The 18,414-nt window shown below is 45.0% G+C and overlaps 1 protein-coding gene across 5 annotated transcripts in view; it reads right to left on the bottom strand.

Annotated features, from left to right (window-relative positions):
* The window catches only part of LGR6 (leucine rich repeat containing G protein-coupled receptor 6), a 123,864-nt gene that overhangs the window by 45,456 nt on the left and 59,994 nt on the right, over window positions 1–18,414 (bottom strand). The gene's annotated exons all lie outside the window — the stretch shown is intronic.

The raw sequence follows: 18,414 nt of genomic DNA, 5'->3' as shown, positions 1-18,414 counted from the left end.
CTTCGTGCAAATGTGGACTCCCATGGACCATCAGCCCCAGCATCACCTGGAAGCTTGTTAGAAATGCAGAATTTTAGGCCGCACCCCAGACTTACTCAATCAGAACCTGGATTTTAACCTGACTCCCAGGTGATTCATTGATTCATCAGCACATTAATGTTTTTAAAGCACTGAGCTAGGTTTTCTAGATCTTATGCTCCCATCTAATGACCTTGGATTGCTGGAGAAGACAGGAAGACTGAATGAGGATGTAGAAAGCCATTTCCTGCTGTGATTAGTGCTCAGCTGGTCCTGGGAGCCCTTGTTCTTGGATTTGATCATCAATTACTCCAGAAGATGAGGGCTGTACCTCAACCTCCTGCATAAATGACCATAGCAGGCACTACGTTCAGGTGTGAACGCCCAGCACCCAGCACAATGCCTAGTTTGCAGATGGCACTCAATGTTTTTAAATAAATGGGCAATAAATAAATGAGTGAATAAATGCCCTCTAAATTCTCTGCTTCCAAGCCTCAAATTGATGGCCTGACCAAGCACACCAGTAAGCTAGAGGAGACCTGGACAGCCCCCTTACCAGGGATGGTCGGGGATCCAGGTTGTCCTGCTTTGACACCCCATTCCATTGTGGTGAGGGCTCTCATCTGCAGATGCCCAACCAGCAGATGCTCAGACTCTCCTCCTGACCCTGGGATGGCCCTTTCCATGGGAGCAGCATCATAATCCCAGATTTTCCAGAGACCACAGACAGATCCCTAAGCCTTGAGTCCTGCTTAGGACCACATTTGAGATGGCCTTCTTAAGGGAGGATATGATTTCAACAAGGAGAGATGGAAAGGGGTGTCATGAATGAGGGCCTCAAGGGAAGAGAATGCAGGTCCAGTGTGGATGAGGGAAGGGAACACAGATTTCGGATATCCTTAAGAGGTCAAACTGATGGCCGGGCTCGGTGGCTCACGCTTGTAATCCCAGCACTTTGGGAGGCTGAGGTGAGCGGATCACCTGAGGTCGGGAGTTCAAGACCAGCCTGACCAATGTAGGGAAACCCCGTCTCTACTAAAAATACAAAATTAGCTGGGCATGGTTGCACATGCCTGTAATCTCAGCTACTCAAGAGGCTGAGGCAGGAGAATTGCTTGAACCTGGGAGGCAGAGGTTGCAGTGAGCCGAGATCACACCATTGCACTCCAGCCCGGGTGACAAGAGCAAAACTCCATCTCAAAAAAATAAAAAAGAGGTCAAATTGATAAGGCCCAGCAACCCATTGGATGTGGGGCCAGGGAGGGGCTAGGGCCTGACACTTCTCGAAGATCCGGGCCTTGCTCTCTGCTACTGCCTCCCTAATGGGTAAATTAACAGACCCAGGAAGCCTCACTCCCTGAGGGGGGGGCAGTACCTCCTTCTCTGAAGCTCAGGGCAGAGAACATCCCTACAGTGACAACCATGACACCAATATTAATCACTGTCTCCATTTATTGAGTCCTTGTCATATACCAGGTATACAATACCAGGTACTGTGTCCTATATCTTCTCAAAAATGAAATTGAGGTAGCTCTGATTAGCCCCATTTTACAGAGAGATTAAGCCCCCCAAGGCCCCACAGCTAGTAAGCTGCAGGGCTTAAATCTGAACCCAAGTTGTCTACCGTCAAAATTCATGTGCCTCACCATTATGTAGTGTTGGCACTGAGGTGCATGAGGGGAGGTAAGAACCTGTTCACCTAGGACAGCCGGGATATCAGGGCAGAGACTGTGGCTGAGCCAAGAAGATGGCCACGTACTGTAAGGAGGTGCTAGGAGGCAGGCAGGAAGTGGGTCAGGTCAGGGCAAGGGGAAAACTTCTTCTGTGATCATAGGGGGCACTTGGAAGTGGCCTTTGCTATGCATGTGCCTATGTGTGAGTACACACATTTGCCAGCCACATGCATGTGCACACTCACACATGTAACCTACAGTCCTGGTTAGTCCATCTCCTGCATTTTGTGTAACCCATAGGCAGGAGAGCTTGGGAAGGGCCCTTTTGCCAGGCTGGGCCAAGCATGGCAGTGGCTTAAAACAGGGCCTCACCACTGCACTCCAGCCTGGGCGACAGAGCGAGACTCCGTCTCAAAAAAAAAAAAAAACAAAAACAGGGCCTCACTTTCTCCGTCTCTTAGGGAAGGGCTGGGTGGGCTGAGCCTTCAGGCCGCTTTCTGCTCTGTCAGGGAGAATCCATCTTCTGTCCTGGCTCATGGTATCCTGAAGGGGCACGGTGGAGTAGCCGAGGGCTGGAGAGGGGAGGTGTTTGCAGCCCTGCTCCTGGTACTTGGGAACTGGGACACACCAAAGGAGAAAGGGAAGCAAACTGGCAAATGAAGAAGGTGGAATGAGCACATGGAAGAAATTGGCCAGGCCTATGTTTGTGTTTGGGGTGAGCAGAGAGTCAGGGCATTTACACTCAGGCCAGGTGGGTTTGGGGGTGGGGCATGGACCCAGGGTAGCACTGCCAGATATAGCAAATAAAATAACACGCTGCCCATTTAAATTTGAATTTCAGATAAATAACAATTCTTAGCATAAATATGTCCCGTGTAATATTTGGGACAATGCCCAGTTAAATCTGAATTTCAGATAAGCAAGTATAAGTTTGAGTAAGTCCCATGCAACATTTGTATTTTATCTGGCAGCTCTGACCCACTGTGATGTGGAAGGTGTGGGCTTCGCCATCACACAGATGTAGCCACAAATCCCCTCCTTCAACCTTTTGTGTTGCTTTCCTCAGCTGTATTGTTTGATGACCTGCCCACCCAAGAGACTGTGAGGACAAACACCCTCTTAGAGGGAGACTCCACGAAGCACAGAGGGGAGTGGAGGAGGCAGCAGGAGACAGGCGCAGTATTGGCCTCTATTAAACTTTCTCCTCTCTCCCCTCCCTCGCTCTTTTTTTTTTTTTTTTTTTTGAGACAGAGTTTCACTCTTATTGCCCAGGCTGGAGTGCCATGGTGCAATCTCAGCTCGCTGCAACCTCTGCCTCCCAGGATCAAGCGATTCTCCTGCCTCAGCCTCTCGAGTAGCTGGGATTGCAGGCGCACGCCACCATGCCCAGCTACTTTTTTGTATTTTTGTAGAGACAGGGTTTCACCATGTTGGCCGGGCTGGTCTTGAACTCCTATCTCAGGTTGTCCACCCGCCTCAGCCTCCCAAAGTGCTGGGATTACAGGTGTGAGCCACTGCACCCAGCCTCCCCTTTCTTTTCTTGTTGGACAACCCCTCCCTCCCCCCAGCAACCTCTGACTCTTGGGACACCTAAGGGTCGACACCTGGCTATAGAGCAATCCCTCCTACTATCTCTCCAACCAGCTCCCGGTAGGATAAGGTGCTCTCTTGAGAAATCCCCCACCCTTTCGAGTCAGGGTTCAGGCTCCCCTGGGATCTCTAGTCCTCTAGGGTAGGTGGGTCCTAGGGTCCCCTGCCATCTGGCAGCCAGGAGAGGGGTATTGGATTGCTGAAGGAGTCTCTGAGCGGCCAGTAGAATCCTCCACTTGAGACTAAAAGACCTTTTTAAGCAGCTCCCCGTAGAAGGTGGGAGAGCCAATCCTGATGGACTCTGGCTTGGCAGGCAGAAGAGAGCAATTATACCAATTAAGCTCTGGAACAGAATCAACAACCCCCAACAGCGCCTCTCGTTCTCCCACGTGGACCTGGGCCCTTCAAGTGATTTCTGATTATAATTCTTACCTGCAGTAATGGGGCAGATTAGCAGGGACCTCACAGGCCAGTTTGGGCTTGCTTAGGCTCTGGGGAAACAGCTTAACCTGTCAAGGGCCAAACTGCTTCTCATACTCCCCCAGCTAAGGGCTGAGGCTGAAGCAGGGAGGGAAGGAGGGAAGGAGGGAAGGGGACCCTTCGCTGGGGACATAGGGTCCTGATCCGAATCGACTGAAATGAGATGAGGACCTAACAGGGAGCAAGTGTAGCAGAAGAGCTTGAGGTTAGACAGCAAGAAGTGACCCCCTGACAGCGACCCAGGACAATAGTGTACACTAAGAATCACACTATATCAGAGCCTGAAGGAGCCTTCCGGCCTCACTTGTCTCATATGAGGAGTCTGAAGCCCAGAGAGATAAAGAGAAATGCCCAAAGGCAGAGGTAGGGCTGGGACTCAAACTCAGAGCTTTGCTGGGTGCGGTGGCTCATGCCTGTAATCCCAGCACTTTGGGCAGATCACCTGAGGTCGGGAGTTCGAGACCATCCTGACCAACCTAGGGAAACCCTATCTCTACTAAAATAACAAAACTAGACGGTCATGGTGGTGCACGCCTATAATCCCAGCTACCTGGGAGGCTGAGATAGGAGAATCACTTGAACCCTGGAGGCGGAGGTTGTGGTGAGCTGAGATTGTGCCATTGCACTCCAGCCTGGGCAACAAGAGCAAAACTCTGTCTCAAAAAACAAAACAAAACAAAACAAAACAACAACTCAGAGCTTCACTCTACCAGTCTGGTTCCCCCAAAGCGAAGGAATGACAGAGAGACTCACACCTCTCTGTGCAAGATATGGATATGCAAGAAGCATATCTCCTTTGGAAAACAGGGGCCCTTACAGGCCACAGAGGACTAAATCAATCTAATAGACCCTCTCTGGGATTTATTTCTCTAATCCATCTTATATCCTACCAGATTTTAGTCAAATACAAGATAAAGGGGACAGATTCAGGGGTCTGAGTGGGCCATGGACGTCATCAAGTATTCATTTAAAAACAAGCACGCATGTCAAGCTCCACGCTCAGGGCCTTGCCACAGTACCTGCTCCCTGAGCGCAGGCTGACTTTAAATTCAAAAGTCAGTGTGCCCTAAGGCAGACGAAGAGGAAAGCAGGAGGAAGACGGCAAGTGTCCTCCTATTCTGTTCCATTCAGGTCAGCCACGACTTGGGTCCCCTCCCTAGCTCTGAGACACATTACATGAGAAGACACAGCAGTCGTAGGACAGAGGGCTTTAGGAGCAGAGAGAGACTGAAACCCAGAATTCATGAGGTAAGGTGGGCCTGAATGAAGTAGGCTCCACAGGGCTGGGGCACATCCAGGAAGGAATTCCACTTCTCATTCAAGAAGAGGAAGATGGTGCCTCCAGAGTCTCTTCCATGACATGGTCTCATCCTAAGAAAGTATCTCCAGCCAGTCCTAGGACCAGCCAGCCCATCAGGGTTTTGCAGAGTAGGAAAGGAGGGCCAAGGTTCTGTTTCAGATACTGCACACTCAGAGAAGGGGAGCCTCTAGCCAGCTTTCTTACAGTGACGTACAAACTCAGGTTGCTGAATTTAGTGGACTTCTCTGCTCAAACTCCCAAGCCAGCCTGGCTGCCTCCCTCTCTCCTTGAAGCTGCCCATCACTAAGACCCTCCTGAATAGGACTGGCTACATAATGAGAATGAAAAGCCTGTGTTCTAAAATTACTAAAAATCTCAGCCGGGCACAGTGGCTCACGTCTGTAATCCCAGCACTTTGGGAGGCCCAGGCGGGAGGATTGCTTGAGCTCAGGTGTTTGAGACCAGCCTGGACAAAATAACAAGACACCCTCTTTAGAAAAAATTTAAAAGTTAGCCAGGCATGGTAGCATGCTCCTGTAGTCCCAGCTACTCAGGAGGCTGAGGCAGGAGGATCGTTTGATCCCAGAAGTCGAGGCTGCAGTGAGCTGTGTTCACGCCACTTCACCCCAGCCTGGACAACAAAGCGAGACCCTATTTCCAAAACAAACAAAAAACTTCAAGATGGCAATAGAGCACTAAACCAGTTGCAGGTCCCTTCTGCTGTCAGGGCCCTGGCAACCACACAGGTCGCAGGCCCATAAGGTCGGCTCTCCTCCCAAACTAAAAAATCCTCAAAAGCGTGGGCTAGGCCTTCTCCTGTTCTCATTTCCTAACTGTGCCAGTGAGAGGAAGAAAGAGGCTGGGAGGTGAGATACCTTGAGGGCAAAGACAGTTCATTTGACACAGGATTACTGATTGTTTGCCCCTGGCCAACCCCAGGGCTGGTTTTCATCTCTGAACCCCTGACCTCTACTTGGCTACATAGCTGACTTTCGGTTGAACATGGGAAGGGAGAGAATAGAGAAAAGATGTGGGTGGGGAGGGGGACATCTCAGTCGCTGGTTGGAGTAGAGAATGGAGGTTGGAAGGGGGAGGATACTGAAAGTTTAAAAAAAAAAAAAAAAAAAAAAGCAGCCACTATAGAAATGGTTATTCTGCGGGGAACATATTCCATGTGGGAGCCGTTGATTGCCTGGAGGGACCAACAGCCCTGACCGAGAGCCTGCCAGGGAAGGCAAGGATTCCAGCAGGGAGCAGGCTGGCACCTGCCGAGCAGTGAGGAGATGCCCTTGGGCCTTCCATAGGCGGCAGGGCCCAGCCTCCCACACCATCACCAGCCGGCAGTGCCAGGTGCCAGTCTCTGCATGGAGGGCCCCGATGGGGTGGTGGGGCCCCCTGCCCATGGCATGTCCTGGCCCTGCTTGGCAGGAAGGCTTGCTCAACTGGGGAACACGCAGAATCTGCACCCACAGACTCCACCAACGCAGGCATGGGTGCTCATGAGCCTCTGCCTTCCTGCGGACTGACACCCCTCCCGGTCCCTCTCCTGGAGAACACAGCCTGCGTTCTGTGAAGGCCCTTTATGGTCTCATGAGGGCTTCCATAAAGCTCTACTGCCCCCCTATCCCTCCCTCACTACCCATCAGACTGCCTGAAACGCCTCTCATTACAGATGGTATCATTCCTTTTGTCTTCAATTCAATAGGATTGGATTAAATCCAATAAACATTCATTGAGTGCCTACTATTATGCCAGCCTTGTGCTCAGTTCTAGTGTTCAAACTTGAATAACACATAGTCCCTTTCCAGAGAACCTCTTACACTATTTACTTTGCTGTTTGATAAAACAATATAAAAACCTTAACTTTTATATTGAGGAGCTAATTGCCAGGTGTGCTCAGCATTTACATATATTATCATATTTAATCTTCACCCTAGCCCTGTGGAGTAGGAACTTTATGCTTCCCATCTTGCATGCAGAAAAGGAGGCTCAGAGGAATGAAGCCATTGGTCTGACTCCAAAGCTACCACTCAATTCAGGCTTATTGATATGACTTCTCCTTATCAAGACTTGAACATCAGAGCTTGTCCTGAAAGGCCTGTCCCATGTAATGAAAAGAAGCCTTCTCCGTTAAATAGTTCAGTCCTAGCCAAGGCCTTTAGGGGGCTGAAAACTGGGGCTGTAGCCAAAGGGACTAAGCAGTGTATCTGCACTAGAAGTAGTCACCAAGCCCAGAACCCATATGACTGGACTCCAGAGCCAGTTACAGGAAGCTCCCCTTCAAGCAGGTGCCAGGGATTGACCTACATATAGTCTGGGAAGCTAAGGACTCCCCAGATCCATCATCCCTCCATCTTGGGTGTTGTATGCCTCTGGTGTTCTCTAAGACAACACTGTTCAATAGAGCTTTCTGCAGTGAGAGACATATTCAGTATCCGCCCTGTGGCTATTGAGCTCTTGAAGTGTGGCCAGCATGACTGAGGAACCACATTTTAAATCTTATTTTGTTTTAATTGACACATGCCACAAGTGGCTACCATACTGGATGGTACAGTTCTAAGAAATTAGCCAGGCTCCACACAAGATAGGAAGGATACAGAGATGAATGAATTTGGTTCCTGCCCTCAAGGAACTCATAGTCTAGCAATGAAGATTAACAAATAACCAATTATGATTGTGTGTGTGTGTGTGCGTGTGTGTGTTAGACAGAGAGAGAGGAAAAGAGAGTCTGTGTCTGAAAATGGTGTACACCAAGAGTTGAGGAAACGAATTGAAGCGTGTGGAACCTTCAGCCAGGGAGGAAGGACAAACTTCCTAGAAAGGGTAAAGATGGGACATTTGTGTTGAGTCTTGAGGAATAACTGAATTTTCACCAAGTGGATGAGGGTAATGAGCATTTCTGGCAATGAAGGGTGTGTGCAGAGGTACTGACCAAAGAACAACATGGGAGAGGAGAACAACTCATCTGTGCTGAGAGCAGAGGGTCCTGGGTGACGCAGGGAGTGAGGGCTCAGGGCAGATGGGAAAGGTAGAAGGGAAGAGAACGTGTGGGTCTTTGGGGGCTTTATGGATCTGAACTTTAAATTGTAGGCATTGGGAAGTCTGGGTTGAGAAAGACCACTCTGGTGGGGTGGGAACAGGGGTGTGAAGGCTGGCAAAGGTCTTGTTCCTGCTGATACAGAGGGCACTATGATTTCAGACGAGTCCCTTTCCTCTCTCCAGGATCAGTGTCTTCACCTGCTTAAGGAGGAGGTTTGCTTCAAGAGTCCCTGTGGCTCTGTCCTTCTGAGAGTCTGTACCTTCTTTGGACAAATTCTTCTGTGCTATGTCCCCGTGTCCCCAAGCAGGCCAACTTACAAGCATGTGGTGTTGTGCAGAGGCACAGAGTAGCCGACTCCCACTCCCCGACTCCCCAGGCATCTCAAAATGACCAAATTCTACCATTTGGATAATATTCTTTTTTTAGAGTGTAGAAGCTGCCCGTTATTATTATTTTTTTTAATCTGGCAAGTATTATTAGGTAGACTTTTAGTGGATAACAGCTTTTTGAGAGAAGCTTCTAGAAATGAGACACAGACTTGGAACACAGGGAGCTTTGGGCCAGAGAGATGAGGAGCTGGGAGAGATGGTCAACAGAGGTGGGAGACAGTAAAAGGCCAACTTCGGAGCTTTGAACAACTTTACCCAAGTGCCCACTTTGGTCACTTTTCTCCCCCATTACATGGGAAGACCCCTGAAGACATGGGCTGTGTCCTCTCTTTCCCTGGAACTTGCCCACCATGGATATTCAGTCTGTGTTTTTTATCGATCTAGTTATGGGCACTTTCAGCATTGTTCAGAGGATTGCTTGCTGGGGAGAGCGCAGCAGTGGAAGTGAGAGCTGACAGGGACCCCACTTAACCAGGGAGGAAAGGGGACTCTGAAGGACCAAGTGATTTGTCCAAGGTCACAGAGTAAAGAGATGGCAAAGCCAGAGAAGGCATTGGTTTTGAGTCCAGTGTTCTTCGAGTTCAGCGTTCACCTCTCTCCTACCCTTGTCCTCTTGGGAGAAGAAGGTGTTCATCGATTCCTACCCACCCCCACACACAGTGCCAAGGGGGACCCCCAGAGACCCTTCCCAGGGCACTGGTTGAGGAACTTTGAAGACCCTCATCTCTGAGAACCATTCCTTGGCAGCATCCAACACTTGGGGCTCATCCCTTGCATCCCAGCAGTGCCTCTCCCCATCTGGAACCCATCACCAGGCCCTCACAGAGCACACAAGCCATGAAGAGTCCAAAAGTGACAACTCTCGGGAGTCGGAGCCTGGGCACTTCTGGTGGGATAGTCCCATGGTGACAGACAGCATAGGGAGCAGAGGAGGCCAACTGAGCCACCAGAAGCTGGAGTGAGAACTCCACTTTCCTGCAGGGGTGGGGTGGGGGTGATGGTGGATGGAGCCTCGAATTAACCTTTCCATGCCCACTTACAATTGAGGGGAGAAGGGCAGGTGGGAGCTAGAGCAGCACTTTTCTCTTTCTCTCCCCACCCAGGGAAAAAGTTTGTTGGAGGAAAGTGATTTCATCAGCTCTGATTTATGCCATCTAATAAGATCCTTCCCCTCACTGTCAGCCTCTCAATAGATCAAAGGTGGGATATTAAAATGAAGGCAATTCCAACTGGTTCTCCAGGCTATGCTAATGCCTCAACTCCCCTTTCCCTCCATCTGTCAGGAGAATTGATGGGTGTGCAAGAACCCCGGGGGGGCAGAGAAAGTGCTTCCTTTCTATACATCAAAGGATGATACCTGAGCATTCCTCCAAGCTATTCCTTGTATTTTATTCAGCAGCAATATATAAAAATAATTACCCACCCTCCAGGAGGCAGGCAGGGAAGTAAGCGCCTCTGTGTGCAGCCTTTATGAGCTTCCCCCAAAGACACAGACCTACAGATCCGGGCAGAAGGCCAGCTTTGTGGGTGACAATCCCGGAATCCTGGGGTGGGAACTACAAAAAGCCATCTCATCCATCCCCCAGCCTCCAGCCATTGAATTTCAGACATCAGGCTGGTTTCTGGGGACCTTCGTGGGCTGTCTGATATGTGCTTGGGAGCTGGGTCCTGTGGTTGCTTGAGGCCTGGCTGCCTGCCCTGGCAAGAGGGTGGCTGTGGTTGGTGGAGGAAGAGGCTGATGGAGATCTTCCCGACTTGCCTCTCCAGAAAGGGGGCAGTGATGTCAGAGGCTTAGGGAATAGAAGTGACATCCCAGAGTTTTAAAGATACTTAAAAGCTGTCCTAGCAGACTTTGTAGTAATAGTCACCAGGGAAAACCAAGCACGTATCAACACTTCTAAAAGTACCATAGGAGAAGGGAGAGAAGAAATGGGAAAAGTCCATATCAACTCTGGCTTCCCACAGGGTTCCAGTCCTTCCCACAATCTATTTTCTCCCTCATTCCCAAGAGCTCCCAGGCTCTGTGTGACCAGTATGAGAACAGGAGAGGTTATACCTGTGTAGTTTCAACTCTCCCCTCCCCAGCCTCCCTATTTCCTGGCCCCACATCCCTCCATCCATCAGTTTCTCCGTTCATCCATCTGTCCATCCACTCACACAGACTACACAATCATCCCCACTGTTGTAATCTTGTTTTTCTCTTGGTCAGAATTATCTATGGCTTCTAGTCAACCCCAAACTCTTTGGCTTGGGCTTCGAGATACCTTCCCTGAAATGACTGTCTCACCAGCATAATTTCTCAGAAGATGTCCCCCAGTTCTCTATTCCATATGCAAATGTGCCTCTCGCCTTACCTCTTTTCCCACAGCGCATGGTTTATTCATCTTTGGATCTTTGTATAGGTTGGTGCCCCTCTTTGAAAGATGTTTCTCCATCCTCTCTTCAAAGCTCTGCTTAAAACTCCTCTTTCTGGAGCCTCCTGACCTAACCTCACATGGTGCTCTTCCCTCCTATACGCAGTATCTTCCAAGTCCTTACTGATTGGTCCACAAGTACTCACCACACCCACACCCCTGTGCTGAAGCCATAATCCCTCTCTAGCCTAGGGAGGAAATGAAGGAACAAGTCAAACACACTCAAGTTGTTTCCAGTTAAAATGAAAGAAAACTTAGCTACCTTCTCACTAAAACACCTATGAAGATATAGAGAGAAAAAACAAACAAAAAGATGTATGCTGGCCAGGCGCAGTGGCTCATGTCTGTAATCCCAGCACGCTGGGAGGCTGAGGCAGGCGGATCACCTGAGGTCAGGAGTTCAAGTCCAGCGTGGCCAACATGGTGAAACCCCCATCTCTACCAAAAATACAAAAATTAGCTGGGCATTGTGGTATGTGCCTGTAGTCCCAGCTACTCAGGAGGCTGAGGCAGGAGAATTGCTTGAACCCGGGAGGCAGAGGTTGTGGTGAACCAAGATTATACGACTGCACTCCAGCCTGGGCAACAGAGTGAGACCCTGTCTCAAAAAGAAAAAAAAGACTATCGTATAACTCTGAAAATAATTTATTGAGAGTGTAATAGAAGTTATTTGGCACCCTCAGTAAGGTACAAGAAATCATGACCTCTCTGAAACAGGAACAAAAATCCATAAAAAGAAAAAAAAAAAGCTAAGACAGAAGAACAACAACAAAAAATAAAATAAAATGAAATGAAATAAAATAAAATAAAATAAAAGGCAAATTTCAAAGACAAATTGAAGTGCAAATGGAACTAAGTAACTAAGTGAGATATGGGAGGACTGCAGGGGAACTAAGTTGAAAAAGCAAAATTCAAATTTGCATTGTAGGTGATAGTGAGTAGACCTAGCCCAGCAAAAAACTGAATTAGCAATGGGGAGAACAAACATAAGACACTCTCCTTGAAGTCAGAATAAAAGGACAAAGGGGTGAAAATTATGGAAATAAATATGAGATAGATAGAAAAGAGAATTGAATTTGAACTTGAGAATCATAGGTATTCCAGATGATTAAACCCAGAGTGAATGCAGCAGAAGCACATGATAGCTGTAATTGAAAGAAAACATTTGAGCTGCAAGAATAGTATAGATTTAAGATGTTTATTGTATCCCAAGCAAACTAAGTAGAAAGAATACCTCAACACATTCTGGCAAACATTTCAGTTGTAAGGATAAAGAAAAAAAATCTTGTAAGCATTCATAAAGAAAAAATATGCTCTCCTTGAAAGAACAAAATGATAAGGCTGACCTCAGAATTTCCTGTCACACTGCATATCAGGGGGAAATGGAGCCTTATGTACAGGATTCTGAGAAAAATAGATTGTCATCCAATAATTTTATATTGGCCACAAAAAAATATATTAGTTGGCCACAAAAAAATATATTCTCAACTATATAAAAGATCAGAAATATAGTTGCCATCTGTTGTTCTTGGGGAAAAAATTACTTGAAAATATACTACAGGCAATCAAGAGAGATAATTTTTAAATGAAGAACTCAAGAATGGGGAATTTGGCAGAGCACAGTGGCTCATTCCCAACATTCTGGGAAGCCAAGGCAGGCGGATATCAGGAGTTTGCGACCAGCCTGTCCAACATGGTGAAACCCTTTCTCTACAAAAAATACAAAAATTAGCTGGGCATGGTGGCACATGCCTGTAGTCCTAGCTACTCGCGAGGCTGAGGCAGGAGAATCGCTTGAGCCCGGGAGGCAGAGGTAAGATTGTGCCACTGCACTACAGCCTGGGTGATAGAGCGATACTCTGTCTGAAAAAATAAAATAGTCCAGGAGCGGTGAGTCACGCCTGTAATCCTAACTCTTTAGGAGACTGAGACGGGTGGATCGCCTGAGGTCAGGAGTTCGAAATCAGTCTGGCCAACCTGACAAAACCCCGTCTCTACTAAAAATACAAAAATTAGCTGGGCGTGGTGGCGCATGCCTGTAATTCCAGCTACTCGGGAGGCTGAGGCAGGAGAATCACTTGAACCCAAGAGGCAGAGGTTGCAGTGAGCTGAGATCACGACACTACACTCCAGCCTGGGCAACAGAGTGAGACTCTGCCTCAAAAAACCATAATAATAATAAAATAAAATAAAATAAAATAAAATAAAATAAAATAATGGTGAATTCTTCTTGGCTTTTACTTCCAGGCAGGATTGGAGTAGCAGTTGTTTTTGCCTCAAACAACTGAAAAGCAATAGGTTTGAGGCATTGGACAACAGGCAGCATAGGACTGTGATTGCTGAGAGCTGGGAGGCACATGCTGTGAGCCTTGTGATTGGCCGAGTTTCTGCCTGGAGAGGGTGTCCAGGCTGCAGGACAAAGAGAGGGAACTCAAGCAGAACTTGTGTTCACTCTAAGTTGAGGAGATAGCGTGCAGAGTTCAGGGAAGCCAGGGTGGCTAAAATTTGAGGGATAGAGTACCTAAAAGAGAGAGAGAGGGAAATGGGGGACAGAGAGATGGGAGGAAGGAGGAGGAGAAGGCAGGGAGAAGGAAAACAATGGAAACATCAATTAAGCCTTTAAAAAGTATAAAACATGACAGACGTGAGACAAAACATCATTTATATTTTTCCAGAATATAACTCATTTTCTTAAAATAATTTAATATATTAGCACAGATGGAAAAGATTTTGATGAAATGGATAGTTTTCAGGAAAAGATAATGCCCAAAACTGACTAAGAAGTAGAAAACCAAAGAGATCAAACACTAAAGAAGAAATTAGAAATGTTATCAAAGAATTTGCTCTTCAAACACAAGTTTGGGGTCCAGGAAATTTGTCCATAAATTTTTCCAAACTTTCAAGTAAAAAATAATTTTCATGCTCTATAAATTGTTCCAGGGATAGAAAAGGCTGGAATGATACTCAATTCATTCTTGGAACTCAGTTTAACCCAATAACAAAAGCGATCAAAGAGAGTACAGAAAACAAGCTATAGCCCATTCTCATTTATGAATATTTTATTAGGATGCACATATTGTAATTACAATACTGGCAATAAAACATAGTGGGAATAATCTACCACCATCAAGATGGGATTATCCAAAGAATACTGTGATGTTAAAATAATAAATTCTATTATAGTATAATGGGTTTAGTATACATAACTGTAATATATACTAAAAAAAACCACTCAGCCACATTTAAAACTTCTAATTTAAAAAAAAATGTAAGATATTGAGATAGAGAAATATTTTCTCAACATGGTAAACTCTATTATCTCAAAGGATATCCAGTATCATACTTAATGAGAAAATACTAGAGATCTTCCTCTTAAAATCCAGAACAAGATAAATATGTTCCTTGTCATAATTGCTAATGTCATTGTTCTGAAAGCTCTAACGCAAAAGACAGGAAACAGAAATAAGCGGTATAATTATTACTTACAAATAATATTAGATATCTAAAAATTCCAAGGGAATCAATGATAAAGCCTTAAGATTAATAAGAGAATTTAATTTAATAAAGTGATCAAATACAAGATGAATGTGTACGCCTCAATACTTTCCTAAATTCCAACAATAAACAGAAGAGACAATGATGAAAATACCCCCTTTACATTAGCGATAGCCACCAAGGAAAGCTCATAAACAAACACAACCCAATAAATATGGAATAATTCTAACAAGAAATGAGTCGTTAATGAAAAAAAAACAAAAACCATAAAAAGATTACCAAGATATATAAAAGATGTTTTGAATTAAGAGAAATAATAAATCCTGTAGGAGAAGACTATATTTTTTAATTATGTAAAGCCTCTACAAATCAACTTATAGACAATGTAATTCCAATTAAGATCCCAGTGGGACATTTTTGGCAGGAAGTGACGGCACCCTCATAAAATAAAACTAAAGTTCATGTCATATAATAAATAGGTGAGCAAAATATAACAGAAAAATGAACAGGGACTGCCCCTATTAAATATTAGAAACTTAATAAAAATCCACAAAGAAATTATCATATCTAATAAATGAGTGCAGCAAAGCTGCAAGATACAAGATCGACATACATAAATCAATTGGATTTCTATACACTTGCCATGAGTATTCCAAAAAAAGAAATTAAGAAAACAATTCCATTTAAAATAGCATCAATATTTTGGAATAAATTTTAAGGAATAAATTTAACAAAAACAGTGTAAAACCTGTACTCTCAAAACAACAAAACATTGTTGAAAGAAATTAAAGAACACCTAAATAAATGGGAAAATATCCCATATTCATGGATTGGAAGATAATATTGTTAAGATGGCAATACTCAACAAATTGATCTACAGATTCAATGCAACTACTATCACAGTCCTAGTGGCCTTTTTTCAGAAATTGACAAGCTGATTCTAAAATTTATATAGAAATGCAAGGGAGCAAGAATAGTCAAAAAAATCTCGAAAATAACAAAGTAGGAGGACTCACCTTTCCCAATTTCAAAACTTACTACAAAGCTACAGTAATGCAGACCATATAGCACTATATAGTAAGGATAGATATATAGATCAATTGAATAGAATTCAGAGTCCAGAAATAAATTCTTACATTTACAGGCAATTGATGATCAAGAAGAGTGCTAAGACAATTCAATAGGAGAAAATAGGCTTTTTAAAGAATAGCATTTGGGATGACAAAAATGTTGTACTGGAACAAGTGGATATCTACATGCAAAAGAATGTAGCTGGACCTCTACCTACATTGTGTATGTGTGAACCATATACAAAAATTAAAATGGTTTAAAGACCTAAAACTACTAAATTCTTAGAAAACAACATAGGCATATATCTTTCTGGCCTTGGATTAGACAATGGTTTCTTAGATATAACACCAAAAGTACAACAAACAAACCAAAAAATAGACTAATTGGACTTCATTGAAATTAAAAACTTTTGTGCTTCAGAGGATATTATAAAGAAAGTGAAAAAGACAAAAGACAGAATGGGAGAAAAACATTGTCAAACCATATATCTGATAAGGGCCTTATATCTTTAATATATAAAGAACCGTGACAACTCAACAATCAAAAGACTACCCAGTTAGGAAAGAGGCAAAGGATCTAAATAGACTTTTCTCCAAAGAAGATATACAAATGGCCAATAAGTACATAAAATGATCCTTAACATCATTAGTCATCAGGGAAATGCAAATCAGAACCACAACAAAATACCACTTCACTCCCACTAGGATGGCTATAATAAAAAAGACAATAACAAGTGTTGGCAACAATGTGGAGAAATTGAAATGCCCATACAATACTGGGAGAAATATAAAATGGTGCAGTCACTTTGGAAAAGAGTTTGATAGCATTTCAAAAAGTACATAGAGTTACTGTATGACCCAGCAATTCCATTTCTAGTTATATACCCAGGATAACTGACAACATATGTGTACATAAAGATTTGTACACAAATGTTTTTAGCAGCATTATTCATAATAACCAAAAGGTAGAAACAGCCCAAGTATCCATCAACTGATAAAGAGGTAAAATAAAATGTGATATATCTCTACCAAGGAATATAATTCAGCTATAAAAAGGAATAAAGTGGTCAGGCGCAGTGGCTCACGCCTGTAATCCTAGCACTTTGGGAGGCTGAGGAGGGCAGATCACCAGAGGTCAGGAGTTCAAGACCAGCCTGGCCAACATGGTGAAACCCCATCTCTACTAAAATACAAAAATTAGCCAGACATGGTGACATGCACTTGTAATCCCAGCTACTCAGGAGGCTGAGACGGGAGAATCGCTTGAACCCGGGAGACAGTGGTTACAGTGAGCCAAGATCGTGCCCCTGCACTCCAGCCTGGGTGGCTGAGTGAGACTCTGTCTCAAAAAAAAAAAAAAAAAAAAAAAGTGCTGTTACATGCATAAATATATACATGGATGAACCTTGAAAACATTATGCTAAGTAAAAAAGCCAGACATTAAAAGCTACATATTGTATTATTCCATTTATATAAAATGTCCAGAACAGGCAAATCCAAAAAGAGACAGAAAGCAGATTACTGGTTGTCAGGGTCTGGGGGAAGATGTGATGGGGAGTGACTGCTAATAAGTAAGGATTTTCTTTTTGGGGTGACAAAAAAATATTCTAGACTTATGGGTGATAATTGCACAACTTGGTAAATATGCTAAAAATCACTGAAATGCATACTTTAAAAGAGAGAACTTTATGCTGTGCAAATTATATCTCAATTTTTAAATATTTAAAGCTAAAAGTCTTATAATAGTGATGTATTAGCACAATTTTAAAGAGACAATAAACCAGACGCTGGCATGGTACGTAAAGCAAGCATGTGTGTTTGTAAGAGTATGTGTACTCATAGAGAAATACACAGAAATGTTAACAAGCATTGTGGCTGGGTGGTAGAATTGTGGGCGATTTTTATTTTCTTCTTTTTATTTTTTGTATTTTCTAAATTTTCTACAATGAGTCAGAGCAAAAATAAACATGTTTTTAAAAACAAAGTGCGTCAGTGTATAATTAAGTCCTGGGCTGTTGGAGAGCTGAGCTGAGGGGGGCCGGCCAAGGGAGTGCTCCACGGACTCTGCAGCCTGAGCGGGGAAGGGTGCTGGGGAGGGAGATGAGGGGCAGGCAGTGGAAGGGGACTTGCTTAATTTCACCTGCTCTGTGTCCCACCTTTGCCTGGATTTCCTATCCAATCAGTCACCAGGTCCTGGGAATGGAATCTCAAGGCCACACCCCCTCCTCCTGACCCCAAGGCCACTGCTGTGGTCCAGGCCCCCTCCTGAAGTGATCTCCTAACTGGCCTCACTCATGGCCCATGGCAGAAGCTCTGGGGTCCACTATGGACAGCTAGGTCCACGTGCTTCTCTGGGACACACATCTATCTGTTTCCATGAAAACCCTGTGGTGAACCTCCCTCACCTCTGAGGTAGTCCTTAGCTGGTCATCAAAAGCCATGGTCCTCTCTGCAGACTTACCTGCTACACACAGGTCTTCCTTCAAGCGGGCAGGCAGTGCTACAAGCACAGGAAGCTGTGCCTGCACCACACCAAGCTGCCATTCTCTAAATCAGTATCACACCCCATCCCCGTGCCCCCAATTCACTGCCTTCACACTTCACTCAGGCTTTCCCTCCTAGCAAAAGATGTCTTTTCAACTCTTTTCTCTTTCTTTTTCTCTTTGTGTGTGTGTGTGTGTGTGTGTGTGTGTGTGTGTGTGTGTGTGTGACATACAGACAGAGTCTCACTATGTTACAGCCCAGGTTGTTCTTCAACTCCTGAGTTCAAGAGATCCTTCCTCCTCAGCCTCCCAAAGTACTATTACAGGTATGAGTCACCTCATTCAGCATCTACCAGTTCAACTCCTATTCTACCTTCAAAACTGGCACAGTGCTGGCACATTCACCCAGCAAATAGTTGCTCCTCCCCTTCCCACAGCACTCTGGACTTTGCATATGTACCT

The sequence above is a fragment of the Macaca mulatta genome, chromosome 1, assembly GCF_049350105.2.
Source record: "Macaca mulatta isolate MMU2019108-1 chromosome 1, T2T-MMU8v2.0, whole genome shotgun sequence".
Classification (NCBI taxonomy): Eukaryota; Metazoa; Chordata; class Mammalia; order Primates; family Cercopithecidae; genus Macaca; species Macaca mulatta.
This window is presented reverse-complemented; position numbering and strand designations above follow the sequence as displayed.